The 10,118-nt window shown below is 38.2% G+C and overlaps 1 protein-coding gene across 4 annotated transcripts in view; it reads left to right on the top strand.

The window, feature by feature from the left end:
• Positions 1–352: 352 nt before the first annotated feature.
• Positions 353–10,118, top strand: part of LOC124170234 — a 159,474-nt gene continuing 149,708 nt past the window's right edge. For 2 of the 4 annotated variants that reach the window (XM_046548951.1, XM_046548949.1), the window contains exons 1-3: positions 353–443; positions 541–620; positions 3,734–3,814. The gene's annotated coding sequence lies outside the window, so the exon portion shown is untranslated. Of the gene's footprint in view, positions 444–540; positions 621–1,749; positions 1,830–3,733; positions 3,815–10,118 lie in introns of those variants that run through there. The other 2 variants (XM_046548950.1, XM_046548952.1) reach the window with 2 other exon arrangements.

The following is a 10,118-nucleotide window of genomic DNA, read 5'->3' as shown; positions in this document are numbered from 1 at the left end:
CGAAAATTCGTCATCAATTTTCAAAGTCAAATTTCAATTTTTCAGTTGCCAAGCCGCACCTTCTATGGAGTGATTGGGAAGCTTCGATTCGTTTATCTTCATCTCGTGATCCCATATATCAAAAATCTCGCAAAAGATCACAACCAATCCGGAGAAAAAATGTTAAAAATGATATCTATCCTTCTTATCCACTAAGTTCAGTCGAATTTATGTTCGCCCGAGCGTTCACTGGCACCATCAATCATTGGCAATCCCTACACCTCCATTTTTTATAAGGCACTAAAGATTAGATAAGCCCGCTCTCTGTGGGTTTAAAGGCCTCTTCCTGAGCCATAGGATGAGCATATCTCGTTCGTGTTGCATCTGGGAACAGTTCAGCCATCTTGTTGTTCAAATCCTGTTATCTTAGAAGCATTTGTCCATCGTTTTGGATTAAGATTTCTGTAATTTTAAAAATGGCATTGAAAGAAGAGGTTTGCTTCATGAGAGTGAAGTAGTTTTCTCAAGTCAGTAACACAAGTAATTTATTTTACATTTCAGGATTGCCTTCTCTGCATTGGGAGTAGGAGAGCCGAGGAAGGAGCGAATACCGATAACTAACGGGTTGCCTTTTATATTGGGTAAGTAAATGCAAACGCATTTAATCTAAACATTTTTTCAAATTATGCATAAAAGCGTGATAGCCTTTTTTATATATTAGAATGCCTTTAAAGTACAAGATTAAATCTAATACAATCGATCAACAGAGATTGAAGGTAATTTTTGATAAGAATGTTGACCAAATGTTTCACGTGTTTTATGCATAGAAAGTTTTTCGCCACCGTCTATTACGTATTTTTCGAAGGCTCTTAGAATTAATGCGATATTTCTAAACTCTATTTAAACGAAATCTTCATTTTTTATTCATGGGGCAAAAAGTTATTGCAACGTTAATTTGTAAAAAAAGCTTGTGAGCGGTCTGGACCATCTTACTCAGGGACCTTCATTAGTCAATTATTTTTTACTTTTGTGTCAGATGGAGTTTCGATTTATACAGGCAATATCGACAAATAAGTACCTATTTATAATTTTTTTCAGTACCGTTTATGTTTTTTCACTACAAAATGCAGTTATTTAATAAACATTTCTTTGGTTTTTATTTAAATCGTTGACCTAAAGAAGATGCGTATGCAGTTCTTGGGCATTTGTTCTTTTCACTGTTTGATTGTGAGCACAACGCCTACCAGCTTTCGTATCTGGATTGACCGTGGGGGTAGAAGCTAGTCAGTGTGTTCAGCTTAGAATCCATTACATTTATCTTCATTTCGTGATCCCATGTATCAAAAATCTCGCAAAATAACGCAATCTATCCAAATATAAATAATAAGAAGTGATATATGTCCTTCTAATCCATTAAGTTCAGTCGAGGGGATTGTAATTACTTTCGTCCAAGCGATGACTGTCAGTGTCGTGAATTGGCAATCCCTACACTTCAATTTCTTAAAAGGCACTATAGATTGGATAAGCTCATTCTCTGTGGGTGTAAAGGCCTCTTCTTAAGCCGCAGGATGAGTAGATCTCGAGCGAGTAGCATGTGACACATTGATATGCCATTTCTTCTTCAAAACCTGTTTTCTTTACGTATTTGTCCATCATTTTGGGTTGATATTTCTGTTAGCTTAGAAGAGGTATTGAAGGAAGAGGTTTGCTTCGTACGAGTATAATCATTTTCCCATTTCAGTAACGGAAGTAGTTTATTCCACGTTTCAGGGTTGCCTTTTCTGCATTGGGAATAAGAGAGACGAGGAAGGAGCTAATAACAGTTTCAACCAGATAGCCTAACCTATTGGGTAAGTACATGCAAACGCATTTAATCTATGCTTTTTCTTATAAATTACCAATTACTGCGTGATTGCCTTATTAAAATAAGCATGCCATTCAAGTGCAAGATTTTATCTAATACAATACACCAACTGAGTTTGAACGTAATGTATGGTAAGAATGGATAGTAAATACGTCTCTTGTTTTATCCCAAAAACATTTTTTGCCACAGTTTACCTCGTAATTATTCCGTAGCTGAAAGACACCACTACGAAAATCTATTTCAAATGAAATCCACCAATTCCTTTTCCACGAGACGTAAGGCTATCGCAAAATAATATTTAAGAAATAGCTCTTTTACTACCTCAATCATAGGCCGGCATAAGGCAGTTCTTGTGAACTAATTATTTACTGCTTTTGTTTAAAATGAATGGCACTCCTGGCAGAATGGAGGGGAACCACCCGGCTGGAAGCACATATAGCCTGTTCCGAGTAAATATTCTTCGTTGACATTCGAAGCATTTTTTTCTTTCCGTTCGACAAATTTACCGCACATTTTAAGTACATTGACAGAACATATCTTTAGGTACGCGACTAGGTGGGGTCACATATTATGAAAATAGGCAGAAGTGAATTTAGTTTATAATATTATAATGTAAAAAACACAAAAGACAAATTTGTGCCTCCAAATACCTAAATTAATATTGTTGGGACAACTCTTCCTGTGCACATTCATTGTCAGCACAATGCTATAAAATATGAGTAAATTCATAACTGGCATTTAAATATTTTTACAATCCAAGTAAGCTCCTACCAAGCGTGTATCTCCGCATCCAATGAATTACTTTAAGACAAATTTTATGAAAATCATTGAATTTTAATGCTAAAATCCCCCTCTGAAATCTGAAATGGGTTTGATTTCTTCAATTATAAGTACAACAATTATCTCTGACGTTCTCAGAGATAATGTTCATTAAATTGTACGCGATTTGTAGATATAAATTCTAAAGCGGCGTTTGCGATAGATAGATGTTGGGAGTCCTTTCCTCCGAGGTGACAAATACAGGTGAAGGCAGAGTCAATGTGAAGCGCAGATAAGATATCGAAAATTGAGAGATTAGCGAACGCAATGCTTCTCCATTTATCTTTGGACGCTGAGTTTAGCCACGAGAGTTCAAATACTTGCAGAGCTATGAAAATTATGAAGATAGGCTGGAATATCATCCTCAATACCTTCTTACGATCCAAACACGTAATCAACACTTTAAGTAATGCTTCCTGTTTGCTTCAGAGATACGTTCCATTAGCGTCTCAAATATAATCAAGATTTGAGAGCGGATAAGTCTCTATTGTACTCTTTTTATTACGACTCAGGACAAGAATTCTTCCATTAGTCACTGCTTGGATAAAAGAGTACGGATGATCGTCTCAACGAGTATATTATTAGAGGGTAGATGTTATCCAGTGTGTTTAGCTTAGAATCCATTACCTCCATCTTGTGATACTATATCTCAATAACCCTGCAAAAAATACCAAACAATGCAAAGATAAATAGTATAAAGTTATATCTGCCGTTTTTCCCATTATGTTCAGTTGAGAGGATCGTTATAATTTTTACCCAGTAGATCAGTAACAGAGTCAAAAATTGGTTTTCTCTAAACTTCCATGTTTTATACCTCACAAAAGATTAGATAAGCCCATTCTCCTGTGGGTGTAGAGGCCTCACCCTACGCCATCGATCTCGATCGAGTTGTGTAGTCATGGGGAAACGATCCGTCATTTTTTCTTCACTATTTTTCTCTGAGAAGTATATTTCCATTAATTTGTATTGACATTTATGCAAGTTTGAAAAGGCATTAAAGAAAGGTTTACTTCATACGAGTATTATAATTTTCCCATGTCAGTAACATAAGTTATTTATTTTACGTTTCAGGATTGCCTTCTCTGCATTGGAAATAGGAGAGCCGAGGAAGGAGCGAATACAAATTTCAACTAGATTTGCCTAACCTATTGGGTAAGTATTTGCAAACGCATTCCATATAAGTTTTCTTTGAATTATGCATAATAGCGTGATTGCCTTTTTATATAAGAATGCCTTTGAAGTAAAACATAATATCTAATATAATAGGCTGCAACTGAGTTCGAACGTAATTTATGATAAGAGTCAATAGCAAATATTTCTTGTGTTATATCCGTAGGAAGTTTTTTGCCACCGTGTATTACATACTTGTTCCAAGGTTGACAGTCTTAATGCGATATCCCGAAACTCTATTTAAACGAAATATTCATTTTTATATTCATATAGAAATAGTCTTATTGCAATTTTAGTGCAGAAAAGTAGCTTTTTGGCACTCATCTTAATCACAGGCCATCATTAGTCAGTTCTTATGAGCTGATTATTTTTGGCTTTTGTTTCAGTTGTATTTTTGACGCATACAGGCCTTCGAAATTTAATTTATGTAAATTTGGCATGCGGCCTTAGAGACCGTTGCGTTTTTTAATCGTGAATACTTTCGAAATTTCTATTTTTAATTTCAATAATCATAGCATTCTTCATTTTTTTGAGTCATAAGGACACTAGATACTTACAAATTAACTTTTTTATTTTTTACTAGAGGACGCAATAAACCTCAAATCACCCTAATTTGTCAAGCTTTGCATAGAAAAATCAATTGTCCTTCGTTCGTCTCGCTAACATCCGAAAACGGCTAAAGCAACCTTCTTCTCTCAACCACGGCACAGATTATCTTATCATTATCATATAAATAATTATATCAACATATAGGTACTTACCAACAATTTTTTTGTACTTTTTATAGCTTATCACTATTATATTCAGTTATTTAATAAAACTTGCTTATGTTTGTATTTAAATCAAAGCTCTGATGAAGAATCGTTTGCAGCTCTTGGGCCAATAGTTCGCGTCACTATTTGATTGTGAGCACAACGCTTGTCAGCTTTCTTATCTGGATTACCCGTGAGGGTAGAGGCTAGCCAGTGTGTTCAGTTTAGAATCCATTACCTTTATCTTCATCTCGTGATCCCATATCTCAGTAATCTCGCAAAAAATTGCCACCAACCCGAAATAAAAACGTTAAAAAGATATCTATCCTTCTTATCCATTATGTTCAGTTGAGAAAATGGCAATTATTTTCGCCCAAGCGATGACTAGCAATGTCGTAAATTGGCAACACCTAAACCTTCATTTTTTGTGAGGCACTAAAGATTAGATATGCCCGTTATCTGTGGGCGTAAAGGCCATTTCCTAAGTTATGGGCCGAGCAGATCTTGTGCGAGTTCCATCTTACGAATTGATCCGCCATATTTTCTTCAATACCTGTTATCTGAGAAGTATTTGTCCATCACATTGGATTGTAATTTCTGTAAGTTTAAAAAGGCCATAATGAAAGGTTTGCTTCATACGAGTAAAATTGGGAAATATTTGTGGCCCTCAGCCGGGGCTAAACATCTTATATTTTATTTCCTTACCCGGGGTGCCCTGCCTTGGAATATTTAGGAAATCCTTTGCTAAGAAATGGATTTTGATAGGGTTCTGCTTCTCAATAACTGGATATAAATTTATGAAAAACAAACAATTTCGTTGGATAAAGTTCTGTGAAGGGTGGGAATATCACAGCTCATAAAATTCAATAATGTAGTAGTGATGTTTATCTTCGACTTCCGATGTGTAATGAAAAGAAGACGAAGTGATTATTTAGAAATAATTCCTTTGCTAAACATTGAGCATACTTATGGTGTTCTTTCGACATAATTGCCTCGGTGATTGAGGAATTGGTCGTGCCTGCGGACACGATTTGCTATACCTTCTTCATAGGATGCTCCCGCTAATGACTTCCATCAATTTTGTCCTGAAGCTCATCCCCCTTTTGAAAATGCTTCCATCCTAGCCACGTCTTCACTTCAGCGTAAAGATGGAATGATGGATGGATGGAGATAAGAGGATCACCAATTATGCATGACAGATGGAATCTTTTAAAAGGACCTCTTGTCCATTTTCAACATTAAGGTTGCCCAGTCGATTCTGTAGTCCCATGGTTAAGTAAAGTAACATAATGTAAAAGATGGTGTGTATGGGGAAGGCAATTGAAAGCTAAGGTAATTTATATTTCTTATACCCCGTTTACACTATGAACGTACCGACGTTAATGGTGACAACTGCACGTTTACACGTCTAAAAGTTACCATCGTAACTCAGTGCTGCCCTCGTTGTGGAATTGTGTCACTGAACAACTGACGACGATACTGCGCGAGGACATTGAAATCTTTGAAATTATGAAGCAAAATAATATTAATATTTTCATGTGCTAAAACTAAAGCTAGACCGACCTGCCGGTAAAACTTTAAAGAATGTAGGATTCATTATGGGAATCTGTCCATAGTTTAATAATATTCATGCGGTAAAGACAGTAGATATGTCACTTTGCTACGTTCCAAATTGGAATATAATGTCAACTGGTCATCTTATTACAATATCGACTCAATCCGGCTGAAACGTGTCCAAAATTAATTTCTCAAGTTAAATAATTACGATATAGGGATCTCACCGTCTGATTACAACACTTCATGTCTTCAATTCTTTGTTCATGTGAAAACTCTTGCACGACATACGATCATTCAACAACGCCTTATTCTTCAGTAAAATTATCAATTCCTATTTAGATTGTTGCTATCTCCTTGATTAGTAAATTTTAATGGATCCCATCGTAACTACACATCTTAACCTGCTCGTTTTTAATTGTCATGGAGCAAATTATGTCTTTAACTCCCAGCTATCCAGAATGATGAGGTATAACTAACTATAACTAGTCATAACAGTCCGTGAAGTCTATGAGAAACTAGATTCTTCGGGAGAACGTGTCAAAAAATTTAAGAATATTCATGCTCTTATTATGTAACTACAAAAGGCTAAGATTTCGTCTTAATTCGGCACAAATATTGATTTCTCCATGTCTTCGTCTAAATGTTATAGATATTTGTGGCGAATTTTTTCGTGAAACCCTGTATACATCGATTTCAATCGGTTAATATTTTGAGTATGTTTGTTATTTTCCACCATCTGTGAAGTATAATGTAAGGATACAGGGTTAAAGGTTAACCTGTAAATAAAGAAATAAATAAAACTGGTATAGTATAGAATATCCGATATCATTTGCTAAATAGAACAGCAGAAAAAACTTTCCCCTAACGTCCTTCAATTACCTGCTCAATAATGTCTCCAATTGTTGCCATATATCTTAGATATATTAGATTTAATTATGAAATATCAATTATTGTATCAAGATTGCAACGGCGCGAAAGAATCGTATTTGCATCGATCTTCATTCCCTAACTCTTTTTTCTTGGCACACAAGCGCTAACCATCGTAAGTTCGGCAGCGTTAGGTACTAAGGCCTATGATGGTAACTCTGCGCGTTTACACGACGTTTTGAGGTTTGTGCCATAATGGGCACTTTCTCAATCCCTCCGAGACTCAACCCCTCTGAGACTCGACCCCTCTGAGACTTGACCCCTCTGAGACTTGACCCCTCTGAGACTTCACCACGAGGAGACGATTCGCGAGCTCCTGAGTACCAGTCTCGCGAAGCTCCAGAGTACGTCGTGCCTGACTGATCCACGCGTGCCGCTAATCTTCGCGTCCTGTGAACTGCTCACAATTTATAGTGAATTCACCAACGGTGTCGGCCTCTTTACGGCATGTGTGAACTTCAATTACCCTCCGCCACCGTTTACCCAATTGTAAGGTGCATCGTCAGCGTGAAACCTGTTTCCCCTCCTCTGCCTACACCTCCCCTCTCACGCCTGCTTCGAGCGCCGCCGCGATCTGGTAAGCGGCCTGTCTCTCTCTCTCTGCTACTGACCTCAGACAAGGAAGGAACTCTCTTTCGTGCCGGCAAGAGTACATTATCCTCAGGCAATTTAGTATTTTATGTATTGTGCTCCTAAAGCTTACTTCGGTCATTAAATGTTTTATTACTGTTGGAAATCAACCATATTGTTTGTTAATTTTTTACTCCTAACCACCTATATTCTCGTCAATTCATTCTCGCGACGTGTGTGCGTTGCAAAATGGTGCCGTGACCAGGATATTGGTCGAATTGACAGGTGGTTTAACTAATGGAGTGTCATTTATTGTATTCTTTAAGTTGTCTGGGCACTGATTTCCACAATATTCTCTTAAATGGTTTACTTGTATTTCACTGCACCTTGATCGAGGTATTTTCTGCTATTGCTATCGTATGTATTACTGATTTGCTTAGTTTATTCACTGTGTTCTCTGGTGTGCATATTCTTAAGTCACTTGTTTTCGTATTTACTGTGTTTTCTAAGAGTGTCGTGACATCGACTCAGGCCTTGTGGTGTGACTTATTTAGGGTCTCTTGCTCTGATAATTATTTCCTCGCATCAGTGTTTGTGTGCTCTGTAGTTTACTGCGTTCATGTCTCAAAATCCAGAAAACCCCTACGCGGTAGAGTATCTCACCACGTCGTCAGACCGGCGTGATCGTCTTAATGCTCGCCAAACTTCCTTGAATGCTGTAGAGTCAAACGTAGGCTCAGCTAACTCTCTCGAGCAACACGAATCCATAGTCAACATGGATAACGCGGACGGTCTGCGTGTGGTACGTCAATTGATTGACGAAATTCCTACTTCGTCAAGTTCGTCTTCTAGTGTATGGTTTAGTTTTATTTGTAAAACCTCAGAGTTGCTAGATTTGGCTCTGACCTCTCAAACTCACTTATTTACTCTTTTACTATGTAAGCTGCCACCAAATTGTCGACCCTTCTGGCTGGGTGTTATTCGTAGGAATGCTTCCTGGGAGCAAACTATCTCCGAAATTTGGGACACTTTCGTCTCCAATCGCGAGCTTGACCGTTTGGTCTCTCAGAAGCTCAAAAGATTTCAATTCCCTAACGAAAACCCTCGTGATTTCTATTACTCTATCGTGTCTGCAAATAAGGCACTAGGTAAAAAGTTTACCGATCTCGAACTCGTGGAAGTCATTCTTGATGGTATCAATCCACTAACGCAGTCTGTTTTGCTCTTTTGTCAAAAGCCCACGAATTTGGTCGACTTGGATAAAATGTTGATTCATGCCGCTAAAGCTCTTATGACACGAGCTGAGTACTCAAATTCTGTTTCCGAATCGCGCCCCACTGTTCAATTTCCTCGTTCTCCTCAATCCTCTACTCTTACATGCCATTACTGCCGAAAACGTGGTCACGTTGAGCGAGAATGTCGAAAGAAAATACGTGATTTGAACGCTCGAGACAGGCCGTCTCGGCCACAGCTGACTTTTGCTTGCGGTGACTCATTCCTCGGCCTTGCTCATATCCCAGTTCAAATTCAGGGCGTGCCTGGGGACGCGTTGCTTGACACAGGGTCTACTCTGTCTTTGCTTGATGAACGATTTTGGAACAATATTAATAAATGCAGACGAAGTCGTAGACAAGGCAGTTCAATTCCATTACATTCTATCGCCGGTGATAAAATTATACTTCGCACTCGAGTGACTTTACGTGTGAAAATTAAATCGTTGTCATGGCAACATCAGTTCTATGTGTGTTCTCTCCCGCTTCCATGTCTTTTAGGACAGGATTTCATTAAGAAGGCGTCTATTTCTATTCACCCGAATGGCTTTTCTTTTGCGTCGTCTCCGGATCGCGTATTTCCATTTCGTGAAAAACTGATAGAAGACGATTTGGATTCCACTATTTCTGAAAACGACGGTAGTGAGCATGATTTCAATTCGACTTGTGTGGCAAAATCCATGACCGATGACGAAAATAGTAATTTACGCCAAACTAATTCGCACTTGCTCGCTCGTGACGCTCCCGCTTCGCCGTTTGAACTTGAAAAACAAATGAGCAGCGTATTATCTCGTTTCTCCGATGTAGTCCGTCATTCTCACGGCGCGACCCACCTGTTACAGTATGAATTGGAGGTGACTGACAATCAGCCAATTCGCTCGTCCCCGTATTCTTTATCGCCACCGAAGTTACAAGCATTGAAAAGTCACTTGAAGAAACTGTTGGACGATAAAATTATCGAACCGTCTAATTCTCAATGGGCAAGCCCTGCGTTTCTAATTCCCAAAAAGGACGGATCTGATCGGTTGGTGGTCGATTATCGTAAGTTAAACAAGAAGGTAAAGGCGGATTGTTTCCCCACGCCCAATGTCGAAAATGCCTTCCAGTATTTGGGTAAGGCTAAATTCTTTTCTATTATCGATTTAAATTCTGCATTTCATCAAATTCCTCTCTCGTCAACGGCAAAGCAGTACACAGCTTTTATTACAC

The sequence above is a fragment of the Ischnura elegans genome, chromosome 13 (genome assembly GCF_921293095.1).
Source record: "Ischnura elegans chromosome 13, ioIscEleg1.1, whole genome shotgun sequence".
Lineage (NCBI taxonomy): Eukaryota > Metazoa > Arthropoda > Insecta > Odonata > Coenagrionidae > Ischnura > Ischnura elegans.
The sequence above is the reverse complement of the archived record's forward strand: the minus strand, read 5'-3'. Positions and strand labels throughout refer to the sequence as shown.